Genomic DNA, 24422 nt, shown 5'->3' with positions numbered 1-24422 from the left:
CTAAGCCTCGAGAACGAAGAAGAAGAGATACCAATAGAAAATAAAAGTTTTATGGACTCTGTTGATTGAAAGGGTGATAAATGGCATTGTTTGCTACAAATCTAACGTGATACAACCAGCTGAGACATTGCTAAACCGGATAAGACACTTGCTGAACAGATAAAGACTGAGTTATTGCCGAATTGAGACAAATGCTGCTAACCGATAAGCGACTGGCCTCTTGAAGAAAACTGTGTGGACATTGCGCTCGTTCAGCTTTGTAACTGAATTGCTAAATAGTTTCTTTATAGGTGCTTCTAGCTCTCTGATTCTATACAGATCATGGCTACACAAAACAGTAGAGTGAAATATTGTAAATATGCGTGTATAGGCTTGATAATTGCATGTGTACTAATAATAATGGCAATAGAGCTTGCAATGCATGGAAAGGGTGAGAATGAGAAAATTGATGCTTCTACTTTTGCTCCTGTTACTGTCACTGAACTAACCGCATTGAAAAGACTAGAATTAGATGAGAGACACTTGCATGATAAGAAGGAACTTTCGTATAATGTTTTCTATCGCTTGCTAACAGAATATGTTGAGACTATGGATGCGAAAGATTGTTATGTGTGTACACAGATACCAACATCAGTAAAGGAAGGGGTGACTTATCACCACATGCCTCTTACATACGGGATTACATGTAGTATAGTAACTTCTAGATTTTATGGTCAGACAAACATACAGTATTTTTACTCAAATTATGATGTTACCTTTGCATATGTTCCTATAATAGCGCAGCTAAGCCAGATTGCTAGAGATTGGGATGCTAAAATAATGAGGGAATTTTTCGAGCCAATGCAACCTTTTGAAACGGCTCACGCTCATAGGGAAAACCTTACCTGCTCGCTCTCTGCAGTAGAAATAAGCTTTTTAGATCGCACAGATGATAGAAGGGCACAAATGAATGCAAAATTAGAAAAGGAGCTAAGTAAGAGGACTTCAGTAGATCATTATAATTTTGCCGCAATAAAAACACAAGGGAGAATAGCTTTAGATGCTTGGCATGTAGGGAAATTTTGTATATATCGAGGTGAATCTTATTATGATAACATTTTCGTAGGAGCGAGTGAGTGTAAACATACGTTTATCTTTAAGGCCAAATGGACATTCATGATGAACGGACTTGACCCTGTCATTCCAGGTGTATATTACATTTGTGGGTATAATGCCTATTATCGTCTTCCGAAAGGATGGTGGGGGAGATGTTATTTGGGTATAGTGTTCCCAAAGGTTTATCAGCTGGATGACTTATCGATGATTCCAAAGACATCTGGATCCCATCGTATCCAGAAAAGAGAGACCGCAGCTGCTGTGGTAGGAGATATATTTGGAGCCATATTTCCTTCATTGGGAGTTGTGTTGAATTCCATCAAAATAAGAAAGTTGTCTACTATAGTGGATAACATGTTGACAAAGTTTTCAGGTGCTATAATCCTGATAGATGCTGAACTTGCAGCGGAAAGAGCTATGACTCTTCAAAATAGGCTTGCCTTAGACATTCTTTTAGCAAAGGATGGCGGCGTTTGCAAAATGCTTGGTGCGCGCCACTGTTGCACGTATATTCCCGACAACAGTGTGAAAATTAAAACTATGCTTGCTAATCTAACAAAGGAGAGTGCAGACTTGAAGGAATTGAAAGAACCAGGAGTGTGGGAGAAGGTTGGAAAAGGACTTGCTTCAGTGGGAAACTGGCTTGGTGGAATTTGGAATGGAATATTACTAAAAATAATACAGGGAATATTAATAGTACTGATTTGTATATTTGGAATTTGGGGAATAAAAAGGGGAATAATAATGATAATGGAAAGAATTAAGAGAAGGAAGGAAGAGAAAATGATGAAAAGAATGGCAGAAGAATATAAAGCAAGAACTAGGGAACTAAAAGGAAAAGAGAACTGACAGAATTTTAATGGAATAAAATTTGTGGGAATAGTTTTGTGTGATGACAAGTAGTCATCAGAGGAGGGATTGATGACGCAGAAATGAAGGTTTTACATTTATTAGCGCTCAAACGTAGTGCTGCAATAATCAAGTGTGACTTTAACCGAACTAATAAAGATTGTACGGGGACAAATGTGCCCTTAGAGTAGTTTGCCAACATTTATAAGCGTGCTTTATATAACGTGATGTATTAGAATTGCACTAATCCGACATAATCGTAAACGTATACCACGATTTGCTTGTTTGAAATGCTTTAGCTTAGCATTACTTTAGTGGAGGCTTTGGCCTAGTTGCCTGGTCTCACGATTTAGATGCTCGTATTTTTCCAATGTGCTAATAAACGTGTATTTTTGCTTGAAGCTGTACTTTTCCACTGAGATCATTCACATGCTTATCTTAAGGTTTCGTGCCAGCCTGGCATTTTTCTCTTTGCTCCAAGGTCAATCTGCAGGTGCGGACAATGGAAGCTCTGAAAGTGAGTTAATTGGTATAAAATGTTGCAACTTGCGTACCCGTCTCCAAGGATAATGTATGCTTAAGTAAGAGCTTGAGAACTGTTGTTTTTGATTGGACAATTTGAAGCCAACCTATGAACCCTCCAATGAAAGACCCTACTGGATTTGAACTGTTGTCTATTTAAACCAGGTGCACGAGAAGAAAGCAGCCATTACGAGCCTTTTGCAGCCATTGCAGCCATTATTGCCGTTACCCACCATTTTGCCGCTATTATGGCCCACCTTGCTGCGACGCCATTTTGAAAGAGACTTTGATGCTTTCTCTAATCGAGAGAAAGAGACTTAAATGATTCTTACCCTAGAGACTTTAACTTTGATTTGTCCCTTTGCATGAAGTAGTAGTTTATCTTGCCGCCGTGAGGCAACTGCCCCGTCCACCCCTGCCCCTTTGCCCCGTCCCATGCTGATCGAGAAACGGTACCTGTGAGACGAAGACTTCCTTGAATGCTGATTGTAATTGGTAAATATGAAAGGAAATTGTACAATTGCATTGTGTTTCTTTTAGGTAACCAACTGCTGATTTTTGATAAGATCCCTAGTTAGGAGTTTTCCAAATTAATGTTGCTAAAATTGTTTTTGCATGAAGTCCCACATGCCGATGCTAATTTGAGGTTAGATGAGGATTCCTTTTGTTGCACGATGCAATTTGAGACCTTGTTATGCTGACTAAATGTATGCAATTAGCTCATTACAGATTATAGTTTTAGTGATTTGCATTGCTATTATCGAATGCCTTGTTATTCAAATGCTGCATAGATTACACCTGTTTCGTCGTTATGGACAGCTATTAATGTTCATTTACGTTTATCATTTGGTGTTGAGACACATCTATATTGTGCTAGCTTTGTTAATATAGGGAAATAAATTCATTAACTTTGAATAAACTGGTGTGGTTATTCATGACCGAAAGGTCATGGTTCGCCGAAATGTATTCTGGATTAATTGTTAAGTGTTATGTTGATCAGGGTATTGCTTATGTTCGTTATTGATTATCGATTACATTAAATTGACTGATCTCGGGTGAAGAGAGTCTCACTTAGCCAAAAGATTCATCAGCCTAAAGAGCGTCCAAATATAGGTAAATTATTAGGGAGGAACGCTCTATCATACTCAGTGCAGAAATGCTAGGCCTGTTGTGATCTGCCAGCATGGCATACCACCTGGGACTACACCTCCAGCTGACTTATATTTAGCCCCATAGCTGGAAAATCTCTTAGGCCATATTTACAAAGGTTCCGATTCTCAATGTTTTAGCTGTCTGTTTGTGTGTCTTATTCCTATCTTCTACTTAAATTACTCTAACCTCCATGCTTAATATTACCGGTCCCAATTCACAAAGTCTTTTATATAAGTAGTTGTGTTGTACTGCAGGCGTAGGTGTGACTTATGAATTTGATGAAGTAAGACACAGTTATATACAACTTTAAATCACTAACCTTTTGTCAATGAGGAATAATGTTTTACTCCTGGAAATAGAGGGACAAGCCACAACCAACCACAGAAAATGCTTTGTGCATTTGGCCTTATAGTCAGGTAATTCACATGAAAGACAGTTGTAAACATAAATGCTTGGAGAAAATTAATTGTGAATGTGTCCCAACCAAAGCATTTTCTGCGAGTAGGTGTTTCTTTCGATACACTTGGCTGTGCCTTACTCATGAATTTCTTGCAGTGAAAAAAATATTTGCTCATGGACCTGACTCTGAAACTTTTTTTTCATCAGTAAGCATCTCCTGGACATTTGTGAGTGGCACAAATGTTTGAAGTAAATGCAACTATTTACAACAAAAGCTTTATGACTCAGGACCATCCTTTCTTGTGACTTACTCATAGAAATTCATGAGTAAACCAAGAGTATGTCATGCTTAATTACACAAGAATTTTTGTGACTCAGACAATAAGAGGCAATTTACGGCCGACAAAGCTTTTTTTGTAGAGTGGAGTAGTTCTGTCTTACTTCTGTCTTGAAGTTCCACACAAGAAACATGCATAGGAGGGTTACCTTTTTTTTTGGTGATACCATTATATCCGAAGAGAGCAGTCCAGAGAAGCTAACCTGTCTTTAGACAAGTACAGGAACCTATCTAGGTAGATTAGTGGGATCCTGGCATATCTTAAGATATTATAGTAGGATCCTCACCCACAAGTACCACCTGTGGCATGCTTCCTCATCGGATTCTCACCTACTTCATGTAGTGTGAGTGAGTGGGTTCAACACAGTTTGTAAGCAGAGCTCTTATCTAAAAGTGAGGGATATTAAGTGAAGATTAAAGTTGCCTTCCAGGTCCTCCCTCTGTTTTACTTTAAGGTCCTTTGGCAAGGTTAAAAACAAGATGTTTTGCGATATAAATGCCCATCAACATCAGTAAGTTGACATGTTTCAGTCTTCCATGTGCCACTAAGGGGGAACAGGCTTTCTTCAGGACCAGAGCTTTTCTGTTATCCCTTAAACTGATGTTGGCACTTCCAACACCTTTAGTAATTTTCATTCAACACACATGTATAGAAGCATGCATGTAAAATACACATGCTAGGCGTGCAGGGAGCCAAGTAGGTACAGCAGGTGAATGATGTCCTATGAAGAATGTGTGACTACAGGGATCGCCCACCCCCACTGCCTTATGAAGCATAACTGAAACACGTAATATAAGACCACATAGAGGAAAACGTCCATGTGGTCTGTGAGGACACAGTACAATATCTTCTACCAATAATATGAAGTCGTGGAGGTAGATAGAAAACACTGAAGGGCTGACTTGGGAAAAGCAGTGCTGCACCCAGTGCAGCGCCACCTTACCTGCGCCCCTTAGCGCCCCCTTACTGCCACCATGTGTGCAATGTATTTAAAATACAGCACGCCATGGCCCAGGGTTGGGGGCAATAGCATCAGAATTCATGACGCTATTGATGTACTCTGCAGGAGGAGAGCCAAAATGTTGGTGCTATTCCTGAAGAGTACATAGAGGCCCATTTTATTCAATGGCATGTCCCCTTTTAATAGAAAAAAGAAGAACCCCTAGGGGCAACCCCTATAAATTGGTTAACACTCAAAACACACACCCATTCAATAATACACTTGTCTTTGATAAAGGAAATTCAAAAAGAGGAAATTTAATGAAAAAATCCCATAAAATACATTTCTATAATAATTACATATCACAATAAAAATCTCTTTAGAAATATCTAGTTAGACACAATAAAAATATATACACAATAAAAATACACGACATGGGAGACAAAACACAGACAATCCCCTTGTCTATTGTTATTTGCTGTCCACAAAGTGATTTTATCCTGTCCCACAGAGATAATATTGCCAATCTTAATGGGATAGTTTCAGCAAGAGGGTCCAGCAGTGTAACAAGCGTCGACGCGTTTCAGTGGTTTACTCATGTATATCAGACCAACTTCATCAGGGCAATGTGATACTCTCCCCTTCAAGTTTATGTGATTATTCCAACTAAAAACATATAAAAACATATATTCAGACAAATACAAATAACATCTTACATTATTAAGATATATCATACCCCCATAGTCCTCCCATCTTGTCCAATTGTTTAAAACATCACCTAAGTGATCTCATATTTCCTTTATCAAACTCAAGAGTAAATTCCACTCAGAGCACATAGTGTAAACCTCTTATATCCCAGATTACACATAAAAAACATTTCTCACCCGGTCCAGTTTATCAATTATTTCTACTCCAAGGAGGTTTCCTTTTCACAGTCTTTTCAGCTGTCATTCAACTATGCCTTAGGAAAAACACCTGTATCAGTCCAATCAGTTGTTATCTTCAATTAAGAATGGTCCATGCAGCTATTCATATATAAATCTAATATGTTGCCTTAGATGACTTCATTTCTACGTGCAATGAAAAGACAACCCCTAGTGGACACATTTCCGGGTGCCATTACTGGGGGTCCTGTTATTTCTGTATCTTTCCTATTTACTTAACCCCGAGTATTTTGTATAAAAAGGTTTATAAAGTGCATTTATCATCCCCATGTTTTTGATCCCCGCTTACCCTTATCCGCCTGGGGTCCGTTATTCCCAAATCGGATGTTCATCGGTTTATTTTCCGACTCCGGTCTGAAATTTAGACATACGGAGTTAGAGGTAATTATCCCCGATCTACCCAATACTACAAAACACTACAGATTGCCCAGATAGCGCTTACCCGACTCTGCTTATATCGGATGGCGGTTCCCTCCTCCGTGTCCAATCTACAATAAATCGTGGCCGCAGGTCTATCTTTTAGCTCACCTTATACACAAACTGTTCCCAACGCGATTTCCTAGCCCGTCTGGATGTATTGACGTCAATGTCGACGCGACATTCCATTAAAGCTGCAACGTATTTTTAATACCATAGCGTCTCTAACTTGACGCCATCTTAGGTTTTCTCGTTCTATTGGGAAAACCATTCTGTATTGTGCACAATATTTTCATTTTAAATGTACAGAATTCTCGCGCCACATACCAATACAGGCACTAACACCTTATCGAAGTGACGTCCTCTGAAATCTCATTCATGCTACAGCATATTAACTGCACCACCGCATCTATACATAGACGCCATCTAGGTTTCCTCAATCTATCGGGAAACCCATTGTATAGTATATTACATCAATGTTTCCATTTTTAATATACAATATTACTACATCACGTATCTAGATAGGCGCCATCTCACTGATCCTCAATATTCCAAAGATCCCTTTAGAAATTATATCAAAGAGCATCCCGGATTCCAAAATCGATGGGCTCCAGGCTTCCCTCTCACATCCATAGCTCTCCGGTTATCTCTCTATTCTTGGTCAAATATATGTCCCCTTTTAATGCCTGCTCTGAGCAGGCGTTAAAAGTGCAGAAAAAAATGGCACAAGGAAATTTCTTAGATTTCCTTGCTCCATTTTTCTGGCACCCCTAAAGGGGGAGCACCCTCCTTTCATACATTATGCCTGGTGCAGGCATAATGTGGTGTAAGGGTTTACAAAGTGGCACAATGCACGCATTGCGCCACTTTGAAAATATGGTGCGTGTGAAAAGCCACTTTAGCACTGCCTTAACATTAAAAAAATTACGCTATGGTGGCAGTAAGGTGGCACTAGGGCTCTTACATCAGGCCCTGAATCTTTCTTAGGAACAGGAAAGGGTCTAAGAAAAATATAGTTTGCAAGCCTCCAAGCACATTTTAACAACAAAATAATCACATCTGATCCAGCAGAAGCTACTTACAGCACTGTGCTCTTGTGAAGGGGATATGGACAAAGCGCGTGGCTCCATCTTATGTGATTCTTACATGTTTAATAGTAGAGAGAAATGTCAAGAGAAAATCATAGAAATAGAAATGGAAGCAAACAATTCAAGCTACTGATCAAATCTGATTAAAACATCATACTTAACGTACACATGTGAGAAACACTATCAGATACTAACAATGGGAAATACCAATTTATTCAATGCCAGTTTTTGGTATTGCCTACTTCCTGAATACCCCTCCATTTGCGCTTGTCAGGCGCACGCAAGTCTCTGGTCCAACAAAGCATGAACAAAACATGGAGTCCATGCACAAGTGTTTGTGCTGCAGCTGGATCCCTTTGGTTAAATGTTCTTCCAAGGAGTGAAGTCATAACCTCTATGTTTGGTAGACGGCAGATGAAAACCCATGACACTACTAATATGCAATGTCATTAGTGTTGTGTATTAACCTGTGAACAAAGCAAATGAATAGTAAAGGCCGAAAATGGGAAGGGCTGATTGGTGAACATTTATTGGACATGAATGAGATTATCGTGTCTACAATTTACAGTTATTTACCTTTATTATAAATTCTGTGAAAGTGTGAAGGGACGTTAAACAGGTCAGTGAACATGGCTGTTTGTCTGTTCGATAGGGTGAGATTAGGGAGTTCATAATTAAAAGCTTTTTGCTTATATGCTGATGGACATTAACAGCAGTTACGAGTCTTTCCCCTTCACTATCTTCTATTACCTTCATCTCAGACAAACAGTAGGGGAATAGACAATAACTAAACCTAATGTGAATTGACATTGAAAGATACACTAATTTCACAGTAGTATCACAGTGGTAATATAATAAAAAAAAACAACCAATAGTCAATGGTAACATAATAAAACATATATTGATTTAGCTATTATGTGTATATATATATTTATATTTATTTTTTTACTGAAAAAAACTAAGGTTACAAGGACGTTAAAGTTGGGAAATAGAATAAAAAAAAAAAATTGAAATTCACCTAAAAAGCACAAAGGTTACAGGGAAACTATAGTTAGGTTCTGAATCTACTCGTACAAAAACTTAGAAATTCACCAGTTATAGTTATTTCAAGTAACTATAAACTGTGCCCTAAGGTAACTATAACTTGCGCCTTCTCCATGCACAGATTAAAAAATAATGAAAATTATACAACAAATGTTACAATTATATTATCAATGATGTTATGAAGGATGCCATGAATGCTGGAGTATTTGGGGTAATTAGCAGTGCATGACAAAAGTGCGAGTTGTAGTAACCTTAAGGCAAGGTGTGATATAGGGGTGTTTGAGGGTCAAATTATGGATTTAAAAGGATTTTTTTCCACAATGTGCGTTATTCATGAATATTTGTAAAAGAATAAGTTAATAAAACATTCACAGACTCATTCATACACGAATTCATACACTCAGACTCATGCGCCCACTTGCACACCCACTCAGATACTCATGCACCCACTCAGACCCACTCATAGAATCACACACTAACTTTCAGAATCACTCAGACACTCACGCACCCACTCACAGATCCACTGACAGAGACAGACCCTGTGGCCAACCCCCAAAGGCTGTGCACAGTGCAGGGTTGGGAGGTTATAAGGACTTGACTGCAGGGCTGGAGCCATGTTCCAGAGATGTTATAGTTAGGCTCTGAATTTACTCATACAAAACCATAGAAATTTGTCAGTTATAGTTAGAATTATTTCAAGTAACTATAACTCGCACCCTAAGGTAACTATAACTCGCGCCCTCGCCCTGCACTGCTAATTACTTCACATATTATATCATTGATGACACCTCCTATGGCAGCCATGATATTATCTCTGCAACATTTGCAATAAAATTATTGATGAGAAAACTGTACATTGTGAGGGCGCGAGTTATAGTTATCTTAGTGTGCGAATTGAATAGAAATAACTCTAACTATAACTGCTGAATTTTATGGTTTTGTACAAGTAAATTCAGAACCTAACTATAATGTCCTTGTAACCTTCATTTTTTGCAGTGGAAAAAAAAAAATATATATTTATATATATAAGTATATACACACACACACGCACATATACATATAGATATATATATATATATATATATACAGATATATATATATATATATATATATATATATATATATACACACACATATACATATATGCATCTCTCTCTCTATATATATATATATGCATATATATATATGGTTTTGTAAGTGAGTTTCTATGTTTTTTTATATTCTATTTCCTAACTATAGCATCCCTGCAACTTTTTTTTTTTAGCGAATTTCTATGTTTTTTTTACATAAAGTAATTTTCATTACTATACATTAATCCAACCACTGCCATGCACAGCCTTTGGTGGCTTGCAGTGGCAGTGGCAGTGAGGTGCAGAGCCTGGCCTGAGGCCAGACCCTGTGGCCAACCCTCCTAACCACCCAACACCAAGCTGCACATGTCTCTTTCGTCATGCGCAGCAGGAGTTGGCCACCGCCTGTCTCTCTGGGTGCGAGAATAGGTGTGAGAGGGTGTTTCTGGAGTGAGAGAGGCTGTGAGAGTGTCTGGGTGGGAAGGTGGGTGCATAAGTGTCTTAGTGGATGTGTCAGGGTCTGTGAGTGGGTGAATGAGGGTTTCAGTGGGTCTGTGAGTAGGTGTGTGAAAGTGTGAATGGGTCTGTGAGTGGGTACATGAGTGTCTGGGTGTGAGAGTGGGTGCATCAGTGTCTTAGTGGGTACGTCAGTGTCTTTGTGGGTCTGTGAATGCATGAGAGTTTCAGTGGGTCTTTTACAGGGTGTGTGAGAGTCTGAGTGGTCTGTGAGTGGGTACGTGTCTGTCTGAGTGGGTCTGTGAGTGGGTGCGAGGGTGTAAGTGGGGCTGTGAGGGGGTGCACAAGGGTGTGAGTAGGTCTGTGAGTGGGTGCATGAGTGTCTGAGTGGGCCTGTGAGTGGATGGGTAAGGGTCTGAGTGGGTGTGTGAGTAGGAGAAAGAGATTGAAAAAGAGAAGTTGAGAGAGAGAGAAAGACAGTGAGAGGGAGAGAGATAGTGAGTTTTTTAGTCTTTGTTGAACGGTATACTTAGAATGAGATATTTCTGGATATCTTAAAAATAAAAATGTGTTTGTCAATTAAAAAGAGTGACATCACCTTTTAGTATGAACCTTACACTTTTAAATAAATTAAAATAGGGAAATGAACACAGACACACCTGGTCTCAACATTCAGAGTCAGGGTCTGTGACCGTAATCATTATGCCACATGTAACTGCTTATTGTTTTCAAAGTCATTGCAAGGAGAGACCACTGCAATGACCATCTCTCTCTAACTTTCTCTTCCATTCCATTATGGGATGGAAGAGAAAGAGAGAGAGAGAGTGACAGGACCCAGGGTGGAGCCTGAAGGTCCACGCGGTCCTAGCTGGCTCCCGCATCGTGTGGGAGCTGGCATTGCTCCCCCAAGCAGGGAGCTGCGTGCAGGGAAGACAGATGAAAACCGCATTTTCTGCAAGGGAGAGCTGTTTGACAGCTTTCTTTTGCAGAAAGTGGACTTTGTTAGCTTTTGCTTGGTGAGAGTTCTCAGCTCCCCCAAGCAAAAGCAAACAGCTATCTCCTAGGGGTGGGCACCTCGGGACATAGCAGCAGCCAGCCCTGGAGGGTGATGGTCCCCAGGGCCATCTGTGGCTCCTCGAGGGAGGACATGCGCCCCCCCTCCAATGATCTTTGCCCCAGGAAGGTGATGTTCTCCAGGACTTGGGGGTCTGAAATGCACTTCTTCACTTTTTTATTGTAGTCCCGGGGGTGGCGTTCCCTAGGGCTACAGGGGGCCTGGTGGCCCCTCTCATTCAATTGGATTTAAGCACCAGGGAGGTGGAAGTTCACAGGGCTGTGGGGGAGGGGCTGTGCACCCCCCCCCACTGTATACATTGATAGCCCCAGGGAGGTGGTGGTCCATGGGACTGAGGGGGGCCATCGCACACCCCCACTGTATAAATTGATAGCCCCAGAGAGGTGGTGGTCCCAAGGTCCTGTGGGGGGGCACTTCTTTCCGGGACTCAGCTGAAGCCGAGTCCCAACATGGCTGCCAACACTTTGTTGTTGAAATGTTGACAGCCAATCAGATCTCAGCATGAGATCGGGAGGATTCACAAAGCCTTTGCGTCCATATATATGTAAAAATTTGCATTTTCTTTAATTTCTCTAAAACTACTGAATGGATTTACTCCAAATAACAAAAAGGCCTGTTTCTGGACCAAGGGCTACCTTTCTGTCAAATCAGGTATAAGTCGGTCCAGTGATTTAGGCACTATCGCTGTTCAAAATCCCTATGGAAAAATGAATGGAAACATGTTTTGGGACCTCCTCTTTTTCTCTGGTCTCGCTTGACGGATCACCCTAAAACTTTGAGTGCCAAAACCACTGGACGGAATTACATCAAAATTGGCAGAAAGCTAGAGCCAGGTCCAGAAAGCGACCTTTTTGTGATTTTGTGTGAATCCGTTCAGTGATGTTGTTGTTATTAAGTGGAAAAAAATTTGTGTATATAGGGATGTAGATGCGTCAAGACTCCTGTGAGAAGTTCCACTGCTCCTCGCGACAGAAGCTGTACTGTGAGTAGCTGGCTGGCTGGCAACCTGTGGAGAAAGCTGCACCTGTATTCTTATGAACCAGTGCACGGTCCTGGGGAATGAAAACAATAAAAGGGGTTAGGATAGAGGTACTCTGACACCGTGAGGTTCAATAATTAGTGTCTGGAGGTCCCCTAATGACTTTCAAAAGGTTAAAAACCCTTTCTTGATCACAATTGGGGAGTCACGACTCTGTTGCAGTGCTGAGCATGTCTCCCTCGTGTAACACCATTGCTGAAATTAAAAAATATATATATACAATCACACACACTAATGCACGCACTGTCACACCCACTCAGACGCTCACACACCCACTGACAGACCCACACAGACTCTTGTACACCCACTCAGAGACCCACTGACACTCCTACAGTCATTCAATGACCCACTCAGTCCAATCCAATTAAAGATGTAGTGAAACTCATAGACTCCCCTCAAGACCCATTCAGACAATCATACACACACTCACAGACCCACTAGGGCACTTACACACCCACTCAGAGACCCACAAAGATTCATTCAGTCACTCATACACCCTCTCACATACCCACTGACACACACATGCACCCACTGGGAGACACAGTGACACTCCTACACCCACTCAAATACTCAGTGACACACTCATACACCAACCCAAAGACCTATTCAGATACTCAGACACCCACTCACAGACCCACTACCACTCTCACACACCCACACACAGACCCACACAGGCACTTGTCCACCCACTGACCTGCACTGACCCTCATACACCCACCCATTCAGACACCCACTCACACGCTCACTCAGGCACTTATACACCCACTCAGAGACCCACTCAGGCACTCATACACTTACTCACGGACACACTGACACACTCCGGCACTCACTCACAGACACAGTGACACTCATACACCCACACAAAAACCTATTCAGACACTCAGACACCCACTGACAGACCCACCCACACACTTGTACATATACTGAGGAACACGCTCTGTCACTCAAACACCCACTCACAGACCCACTAATACAATCATGCACCCACTCACAAACACACTGAGATTAATTCACCCACTCAAAGATCCACTCAGGCACTCACACACCCACTGAGATATCCAGTTACATACTCATGCACTCACTCACTCACAGACCACTCACACAGTTACATACTAAACTGACAGGTCCACTAACACTTATGTCACAGACACACTCAGATATTTACACACTCAGTCAGACACCCACTCACACACTTGGGCACCCACTCACAGACACACTCAAATTCTGACACACCCATTGATGGACCCACTTAGATACTTGAACACCCATTCACACACCCACAGACACACTCATGCACTCACTCACAGACTTACTCAGTCACACACCAACTCACAGTCACTCACACTCATGTACCCATTCACAGACCCACTCATACTCTCACATACCAACTCAGAGATCTACTTACCCACTCTTACACTTATTTTTATACCCCATTATTCTCACACTGAGGTATTCAGAAATGTATTGGTACATGGAGAGAGTGAAAATAAGACATATGTATAATATGTTGGGTGTTATGCGTTGAATTTGTGCTTTTAGTTGCAACTCCAAATTTTTTCTTTAAAAAAATAGTCAGTTTTTCTTTTAGGGTTGCTCCAAGAAAAGCCTTTAGGTTTATTGTGTGTAAATACTTAGTACACATACAAGCAGATGCAGAGTTTCAAGTTGCTCAGAAACACTTTCTTGCCTTTATCTGTGAAGTAAACGCCATTTCTTCTATATATCCCATACATGTCAAGGTGCAGGTTATTTTTGGTAGATAGAGCCCATGTTAGGGTCTCTGGGGAATGGTGAAACAGTTTTATTGACAAGTTTCCTGGTTTTGTTTATCTGTGGAGAGAATTCAGTTGAACACTTACATTTCTACCTCTGGCATATGTGAGGGAACACAAAAGCAGTGTGAGGGAAAGGTTTCATTAATTAGACAAAGGTAACCTTAATTAGGATTTCCAATCCTTCCTCAGTCAGAGTGCCTAGGTCATTACCACCACACTGCACAATAAATGGGGTGAGGTGGTGGGCAATCTCTAATGCTTTCTACCACAGACCACAATTGATTTCACTTTAACCCTCTCTGACTAACCCAAGTCATATTTACATTAGGCAAATCCGGTTCCCTGTCAATGCCACTCTTTCTAGCATACTGACTAGCCCAATAAACATAGCTGTGCCCTACAATCCACACTCCAACCATTTTGAAGGGAAGGAGCAGTTGCACACAAGAGAAGACTTCAGCTGAATGAGGCAGTTTTTAAATTGTGAGGTGATTGACATGGAGGCACCATCTGATTAAAAAAACACAATTTGGATTTGATATTGTACATACATTGGTATACAAAAATAGGTTGTGATGAAAAATATAATAAATGAAAAAGACAATCACTGATTGGTTCTTGTTTTTTTCATAATCAAGTAATCCCATTTTGGATATGCTGCTTACATTGTGTAATAGTCGAACAATTCTTCTACAGCACACTTTGAAGCTAGTCGGCTGCTGGGAAAAAATACAGTGAACCTTTGAACTACTGGCACAGTAGAGTGTTCTAGAGGAGGTTGCTATGGTAGCTGAGGAGGAAGACTGTGTGGCAAGGTGAACTTATAAAGCAGACACTAAATTTTAAAATAAGAGAGGTTTTGGTACACAAGGAACTTTTTTTTCTGATTGAGCATTATCAGTGTACTTAAAATGTAGCTGAAACTGTACCAATACATAATGGGAGATATATTTTCAAATTTCCGTGCATGTCACAACCCTGCTGTGAAGTTCGGTGGTGGGTTGCGGGGGGGCTGTGCTGGGGGCCACGACGGAGTCATGACTCCAGCAGCACACAGTAGCAAATTGGGCTTCCTACCAAAAATGTAAGAAAGGGATAACAGATAGTAACCATTCAGATGTGGGATAAGATCAATAAAACATAAAACAATATTTATGATTTGCTAAGTAGGACAGTTTCTCTGAGAGCAAAGTCGAATAGGTTGCCATTACTTGTTCCTTGGTGTAAGAGGGGTGTACCATTGTCGCTCTGAGATTTCATGCTTATACAAATAAAATACTTGAAAGTGATATTGTGACAGTATTTTACCTATCAATGAAAAAGACCTTTAACAGGTATGGACATTATTATAGTGTATAGTTACAATACATGTGTATTAATAGATGTGTGTATATATAAGAGGGATGAAACTGTATATGACATTAAAAAAACGTATTGTCTGAGATAGAGCAGAGATGTGTAGTAAGGTCTTTGCCTTTTTATGAAATGATTTATACTAGTAGTTTTTAAACCCTGCATTCTGTATGCTACAGTAGAATGTAAATTGCAAGTAGAGTTCAGGTTTCTAACCACTTTGCATGAGTTTGTGTTGCTTTTTCTACATAGAAGTTACATATACAGTATGCAACATGTATGGTATAGGGAGTCTGGTATGTGCTTATGCATAGAGTGACACAACAAGGCACACACCAACGCATAAAGTGACAAACCCAGGCACACACGAATGTATACACTGAGACAGCAAGGAACACATATATGAATACAGTGATACAACCATAAATACACATATGCATATATTGACACGTCCAGGCACACAGTAATGCATACCATATCTGAACCAAGGCAGACACTCATGAATACACTACTACACGTAAGCACACATTCATACATACAGCTGTGTAGTGAAGCACAGTGTAATATGTAAACTGGAACACACAGGCAAATAATGATGCATATACTGAGAAACCCAGGCACACACTGGTACATACACTGTGACACCTACACATACACTCATGTATACACTGAGAAACCTACAAACACACTGACACATATACTCACACCCCACGGGAGACTCTCATTGATATAATGACACACCTTGTCGAGACAGATACATACACTGTCATACCCAGGCACACACTGACACATATCTGAGATGTCCAGGAACACACTGTTGGGTACACTGAGACACCCATCAACACACTGATGCATATTCTGACACACCCAGGCAGTCACTGATGTGTACACTGACATACTGAGTCATATAGAAATCCATATAGTAACAGAGGGAGGCATACACTTAGGTATACAGTTACACACCCAGGCATGGATGGACAAATATTCTGATACACCCGGGGACACAATTATGTATAGATGAATGCACCTAGTAAAATACTGATGCATCTGATAGGATACCCAAGCATACACTGATACATACCATAATGCAGCCAAGCACACATTCACAGATAAAGTGAAACATGGATTCAGACAGTCATGCCTATGATAATAGAAAAAGGCATACTCTTTTTTAAATATAAGAACTAGCTCATGCAGGGTGTGAGAACATAGTGATGTGATTGTTTGTGTTACATTTAAATGCTTACGATATATAATTGAATAGTATATAATAAAAATGTATACATTTTGCTATTTTTTAATTTCAGAGATCTATTCCTGCATTATGAGAGATATCTAAAATGCCGAAAAAAACACAAGCAAAAAAGAATTTGAGGAAAATATACTGTCTACTTTCAACACAGAAACAAAAAGAACAGCAAGAGAACAATGTTACTAAAGAGAAAGGAGCTGCTGTTAAGAAAACCCATTTTTTTTTTTTATCTGTATGTGGGAAACTGAAACTTCAGAAAAATGAAGAACATAAAAAGGAGACTTTTAAATCAGCCAAACAAAGGAAAAAAACATGTCAAATTACAAGTAAGAAATCAACGAAGAAAGAAGATAGCTTAACCAGAAGACAGCAACAGTTCAAAGAAATCAGAGTTAGAATGTTTCATGCCGGGGTAATTCAAAATCTTATTAAAACTATGAAGCAATACAAAAGAAGAAGAGAAGTATTGAAACAAAAAGAACATGTTACGGCTGTAGTTCATAAGGCATTTGCCTTGAAGAGGAAGCTTTTTATTTTGATTGTAAGTAGAATCAGAACATTGGATAAAACAGTGCTAGTTATGAAGAGATGCAGCCAAAGGAAAAGACTTGTCAATGGAAGTAATTTATGTGGAAACTTTCTTTAATGAAGAAGTTTTTTTGCAAAAGAACACATTAGTACATGCAGTTTATTCAGCTAGTTGATGTTATGAGATGAAGGATGGCATCCCCATTGAAAAAGAGAAGATTATTCCTAGAAATATGCAAGAGGTGAGAGCTGAAGAGGTTCAGGGAAGGCATAGACAGGCCCTGTTTACAAATGGAACTGTAGTCATGTTTGTAGTATTCAGAAGCAATCTACTGGTTTATTACAAAGTTTTGTACGTGACTTTCCAAGTAGAAGTCTGAAGCAAAAACATTCAATTTTGCCAGGATTCAAGCCATGTAAAGTAATGTGGTGAATTAGTTCTTATTGGGACTCAGAAGTTTAGCTTAGCCTTCTGCCTTGCAGGCCTGTGCCTCCATCACCTAATAACTTTTAACCTACTTAGGCCCTGATTTATTGATGCAAACGATGCGCCAAATAGTTTACCGCCGGCTAGCGCCATTCCTGGATACCAGCCAAGCGTCATATTTAAGGAATGACGCTAGCCAGCGGTAAGGCCGGGTTAGCGTCAAAATAAATGATGCTTACTGGGTGGGGGAGGCATAAGGGAAACAGGAGGTTGTGCGTCAAAGAATGGTGCTAGTCAGGATAGAGTCCGAAAAATGACGCTAACCTGACTAGCGTAATTTTTTGATGCACAACCCCCATGGACATGACTCCTGTCTTAGTAAAGACAGGAGTCATGCCCCCCTGCTCAATGGCCATGCCCAGGGGACTTATGTCCCCTGGGCATGGCCATTAGGCACAGTGCCTTGTAGGGAGGCCCAAGTTAGGCCCCCTCTGGCACTTAAAAAAAAAAAGAACTTACCTGGACTTACCTGGGATTGGTCCCCCCATCCTTAGGTGTCCTCCAGGTGTGGGTAGGGGTCGGTGGGGGTGTCCCTGGGGCAGGGAAGGGCACCCATGGGCTGCTTCCATGGTCTCCTCCCATGGAAATGAGCCCACAGGTCCCTTAATGCCTGCCCTGACCCATGCGTTAAGATGTGTGTGATAGAGACTTGTTGCTAACATGAGAAAAGTGTAACTTCCCTTCCACCACGACTCAGAGGTCTTATCTAGAGTCCATGCGTAATGCTGCCTGAAATCACTGTCGCTTACTGAGTTTTGGTATGGTACTTCTTGTGAGCTGGGAGGGTTGGGCAGACAGTTGAGATTTGTTGTAAGAATTACTTAGTTGCCTACAAGCAAAAGTGCTGTCTTCCCTAAACCGCTGTCTCGTCTAGCAGCGAGAGCACAACTATGACTTGACACCACCAATGTTGGTATTTTGCCACTACTTTACAGATTTCCTGAGTATTTCTGTCTTACACACAGCAGGTATCCTAAGTACCATTATACGGAGACGTCCTTAGTTTTATGAATAATCCTTCTACGCTGAAAAGAGAGCATCTAACTAGGCTGTAGGTTGTTCAATCTTGAACCCTTAAAAGGTCTTCTCCCCATTTGGTGTTCCATCTCTGCACCCATTATTTAATATGGCTAATGCCATAGACAGCTCAGAAGATGTCAGACACGCATTAAGACAACACTTAGAAGTCCATGGCTTAACAAATGAGGTTGGGGATATCACATTTATTGTGCAAGCTCATGATGCTTACCAAACAGAAAGTCTATTTGTGGGTCACCTTTCTAGAGGAAGATAAAAGAACACATACATTTCACACATATAAAATACCAAACGTACCACAGCGGTACCAAGATTACCGGTAATTAGGGATACCACAATCCTATCAAGAACATCAAAATTGGTTCAATGGCTCCCTGCCACAAGTAATACAACCCATGAGATTAGGGGCCAGATGTAGCAAACGTTTGCGAGTCGCAAATGGCCCGAATCGCTATTTGCGACTCCGCAAAATCGGAAATGGGATGCAAAAATCCCATTTCCGACTCGCAAAAAGAGATGCAAGCCGTTATCGACTCGCAAAATTTGCGACCCCATTTTGCGACCCGCAAATAGGAAGTCGCAATTTGCGAGTCGCAAACCATATGCAATAGCAACTCGCAAATTGCGACTAGTCGCAAAAAGCCCAGTTTGCATGTCCAATTTACCACTAACTTAGAGCAGGTGGTAAACATTACCAAAGTACAAAAGGAGACCCAGAAGGCATCTGGGTTACTCAAGATGGCGGAGATATACCTGATAGCAGTGAGGAGGAGAGCCCACGCCGCCCAGCAGAGGAGGAGGAGGAGCCAGAGACAGGAGAAGATTTACAGAACAAGGCAGACACTCTTCCAGCAAACTGAGGAGGAATTATATGATAAATATAGACTTAGCAGCTATACTAGATTTAATTGAATTACTCAAACCACAGCTAGAACTCCAGACTCTGCGCGGCTGCGCCATCCCTACGCATGTGCAAGTGCTATGCTCACTGCACCTCTTGGCCTCGGGGAGCTATCAGGTGGTCATTGCTGTGGCAGGTGGGGTATCCCAAAGTGCACTATCAAGGTTCCTCAGGGCTTTCCTAGATGCCTTACTCACACACATGTCCCAATACATATACCTACCCAGAAATGAGGCAGAAATCAACAGCACCAAGTTGGACTTTTACCAGATTGCCAACTTTCCCCATGTCATAGGGTGTGTAGATGGGACACATATTCAAATATGCCCTCCTGCAAACCTGGAATATCTGTTCCGCAATAGAAAGTGTACCCACTCACTCAATATTTAGGTTGTTTGTGACGGCCATTATGTCATTACTGACATTGTAGCTAAATTTCCAGGCAGTACTCATGACTCCTACATTTTTAGGCACAGTGGGATACACCAACGCCTGGAACGTGGGGTGTTTGGAGACGGATATCTCCTAGGTAGAGCTGCATACACCTTGTAGACATGCACACAGATCAATGTGCACACCAACCAGGACTTTCTAAAAGTGTACTTTTTGTGCCAACAGGTGACAGTGCATATGCCTTACGGCCATGGATACTGACTCCGTACTTAACACCCAGCAATGAATGCGAGAGGCGATACAACAGTGCACATAAGAAGACCAGGAACCTGATAGAACAAACCTTTGGATTGCTGAAAGCACGGTTCAGATGCCTTCACCGAAGTGGAGGTGCCCTCCAGTATACCCCATAACGGCATTCAAAATAGTTGTCGCATGCGCCATCCTGCACAACATTGCCACCCGATGTGGGCTACCTCTCACCCCTGCAGACCCAGATTCTGAGGATGAAGAGCAAGAGCAACCACATAGCCATCATGGGGATAGGAGCATCGCAAAAGAAGGTAAACTGAGACGGGAACACATTGCAACACAATACTTTGGAAGGTACGTGCCAACTTCTACCATACTCACCAATTGAACAAACACTCCATTTGTTAAGTAGAACAAAAAAATTATTTTATATGTGCAAAAACTGAAGTATATACAATAATAAACTGTTCAGGGACTTCAAAAAGCCAACCTAGCATGGGGCACATTGCCATCATGTGTCCCAACATCAGGGACAGTGTTTAGTTTACAGCCTACGGCGGCCTCTGCCAGCCTGGCTGGTACCAGGTTGCTCAGCAGTGCTCTGCCTCGTACTCCCACTCCGGAGCACCCTGGTGTCACCAGCAGAGACGCTGCTGACAGTGGAGCCCTCCTCGCTGTCTTGTGGGGTGTCCCCTGTACCCCTGGACACCTACCGTGCCTCCATGAGGTCTATCACATGGGTGATCCGGCCCAGGCCCTTTGCCACATCACCCGCAAAGTGGCCCATTTCAACCTGGAGGCCGACTGTTCTCCTTGACAGCCCAGGAGTGTTTACTGCCAGTCTGCAAATAGAGGATGCCATCCTGTCCAGCCTTTGGAGCAGCTGGCGGTCCCTGCGCCGCGCACCCTCGCTCTGTGTAAGCAGTCAAGCCACCAGGTCACGCATTGACAGGGCTAGGTCACCAGTGTTGTTGCCAATTACCTCCAGTTGTGCCTGAACCTGCTGCATGCTGTTTTCATTGTTCCTTACGAAACGCTGCAGAACCCCACTAATCCGCCCTAACATTTGATTCTGCAGGCGCTGACCACGCAGCAGTTGTGCCTCTGTCAGTGTGGTGGATGGAAGCCCTGACTCTGCCTGCAGCCCTGCTCTCCTCATCCTGCGTCGCCTGCACAGCGGTGGATACCCTGTGATGTGTGCTGTGGCACTCCTGGTTGTTGCTGGTGCAGGCTCCGAAACCACTGTTGCAGCGGGTGTTGCCACAGAGGGGATGGTGTTGGTGGTGCAGGTGGGAGTGGTGGCTGCTCCTGTTGTCTCCTCATGGGGCTGGCTGACCAGTGGCACCAGGCTGCTGTGGCTGGTGGTGGGGTCTTGTGGGAGACCTGTGGGACATGGGGAAAACACTGTCAGTGTCTACTATCTGTTGCACACTTCCTAATAAAAATTTGCCTATTAACTGCCTACTTGACTACATTGCCCATAATGCATCATGCTGGTATCTGCAACTCTGAAATGGAGCTATCTTGGTTGTGCATGCCCCTGTGTACATGGTGGGTGGGGGTATGGCATTGATGGGGGTACAGGCATGTCACATGGTACTCACTGGTTGATGTTCTGGGCTCAGAGGTGTCCAGTTCTCCAAATCCTGTTACAGACTCCGGCTCCAGGGTCTCCTCCACCCTTTCCTCCAGGGGTGTGGGTGGTGGTATGGAAGATGGTCCCCCTCCTGTGCCTCTCATCTCCCGGAGCCTTTCTGCCACCCTCTCCTTGGTCTGGGAGCGGAGGTCATACCACCTCTTCTTTATTTCATCAACACTCCTGTGGCTGACCCCCAGGGAGTTCACCTTCTCCTGAATTTCCTGCCAAATTCTTTTTTTGGCAGAGTCTGGCACATTGAGGGCTGCCTTCCCAAATAGCTCATCATGGTGCTGACAGCATTCCTCTGTGAGCATCTCCAGCTCCTTCTCTGCAAATTTCAGCTTTCTCTTTCTAGGAGTGTCAGCCATGGTTGCTGTTGCTCTGTTAGCTGTGCAGCAGTTAAAAAGGGTGTGGTCCTCCCTCCTCCCAGGTGTATTTGTAAACTTCCTGGCTGTGATGTCATCATCATGTGCCAGGAAGTGTTTCCAGAGTGTTCTGGAGTGGTTTCTGGAGTGTTCTGCAGCACCTGCAATCAATTTTCATGAAACTCGCAATTTGCGACACCCACTCGCAAATTGCGAGTCCGTTTTTTGCGTGGTCGCAAAAGGCGACCTCGCAAACAGCGGACTCGCTATCTGCGGTGCGACTGCGGGTGCGAGTCGCAATTTGTCCCCGCAAATTGTACCTGCATTCCAGTTAGCGACACGCAAATTGCGAGTCGCACATGCTCGCAAATTGTGAGTCGCTAATTTTTTTGTTCCTACATCTGGCCCTTGGTCCCTTAAGTATTGATGGACCAATGTGGCCCATGTTTGCCACATACACACCACATCCCGGCGTACAGGCAATTCAAATAGTTGATGTACGCACACTTTATAATGAGCTAGTACAACTTTACAGATGATTAGAACAATTCGCTATGCAGACCTTGAATACTGCCTCAGCACGGGCTGCACCAGCTGGTCACCAATTGGCCGTTACTGGGATTAACCCACCAACAGTACATTCTATTATGGGCAAAGCGTCCACAGAATGTGAGAAAATTCTGGATAACACAAAAAACTAACCAGCTGGAAGCAGTGTTTCCCCATATGGGAACCCAATATAAACAAAGAATTCTCACAATGTGCTTGCCATTCGGAATGGTTCCCCCAAAGGTGTACAGTCTTTGCTACAATTCACATTACCACGCATGGTACCCCAACACCTGTCAAATTAGCGGAAGTGTTAAAACAAATTCAAAACGAGAACTGGGTTGCTCCAGCCCTAGATTTAGGGTTGAAACTGATGCATAACTTTGACACAGTCTCCTCAATAATACTCAGTAATATTAAAAGGGAAGCAGTAGCGTTGACTATACGCCAGCGACTCCGGGAGATTTCACAGTTGGCACAGGCGCATCAACTACCGAAAGTGATTTCAGAAACCTATACTAGTATAGGAAAATGATAATTTGTGAGTCAAGCTGAAGAGGCCTGAAATTCAGAGTACCACCACTAAGAAAGGTACTAAACAAGCACAAGAGGGTTCTAAAAAAAGCTGGGATGAACAAAACAAATTAAAGACAGACAAAGTCAGTGAGCAGACTTTAAGCATCCGGAGAGCTCCAAAAGGATATTTAATCTCAGAAATGGGGAAACTTTTAAAAAGAAAAAGGTGGCAGTAATTTCAATAAAACATGCCAGCAAACTTGAGAACATTGCTGAGAAATAAGACGTGGACATTGATCCTGCTGGACAGTGCAGCAGAAGTCACAATATGGTGCCACAGTCTGAAAGTTCATTTGGATGGGACAGCAACAAATGACTTCCTTGCAGTTGAGACTGTGGACGGGCGTGTCTCCCACTGAAAGGGTTTATGATTTAAATATCTAAATTGAGGAAGACATAGAGCACACTATTAGTGTAATCTATTAGGAATAACTTTATTGTCAGAAAGAGATTGGCCACCCAAACATGTCCAGAAGTTCCCACATGGGGCATTTGTCATTTTGCCTTCTTTCTCAGATCTTTTCCAGAAGCAGTAAAGGAAGCCTATGCTGTTGACTGGGCTTTAGTACCCACGCTATACCACAAACATGTAGGGTGGGATAGGGGTTCCCCTTACCATATAATACCTACGAGGTCATCACCCAGTCTTTGTGTCAATATCCCATTAAACACAAGGCTAAAGCTCCAGCGATAGAGATCCTCACTCAGCTTGAGTACCCTGTGTCTGTGCCATGGATAACCAATTTTTCCCCGTTGCAAAACCAGATCATTCATATTGAATAGTCTTAGATTACAGACACTTAAATGACTATATCCGCACATATGCAATACAAAATGCACAAAGCACCGCTCTAATAAACAACATTGTGGTTAAAAAACTACAAAA

Source organism: Pleurodeles waltl, chromosome 5 (assembly GCF_031143425.1).
Source record: "Pleurodeles waltl isolate 20211129_DDA chromosome 5, aPleWal1.hap1.20221129, whole genome shotgun sequence".
NCBI classification, from domain to species: domain Eukaryota; kingdom Metazoa; phylum Chordata; class Amphibia; order Caudata; family Salamandridae; genus Pleurodeles; species Pleurodeles waltl.
The sequence above is the reverse complement of the archived record's forward strand: the minus strand, read 5'-3'. Positions refer to the sequence as shown.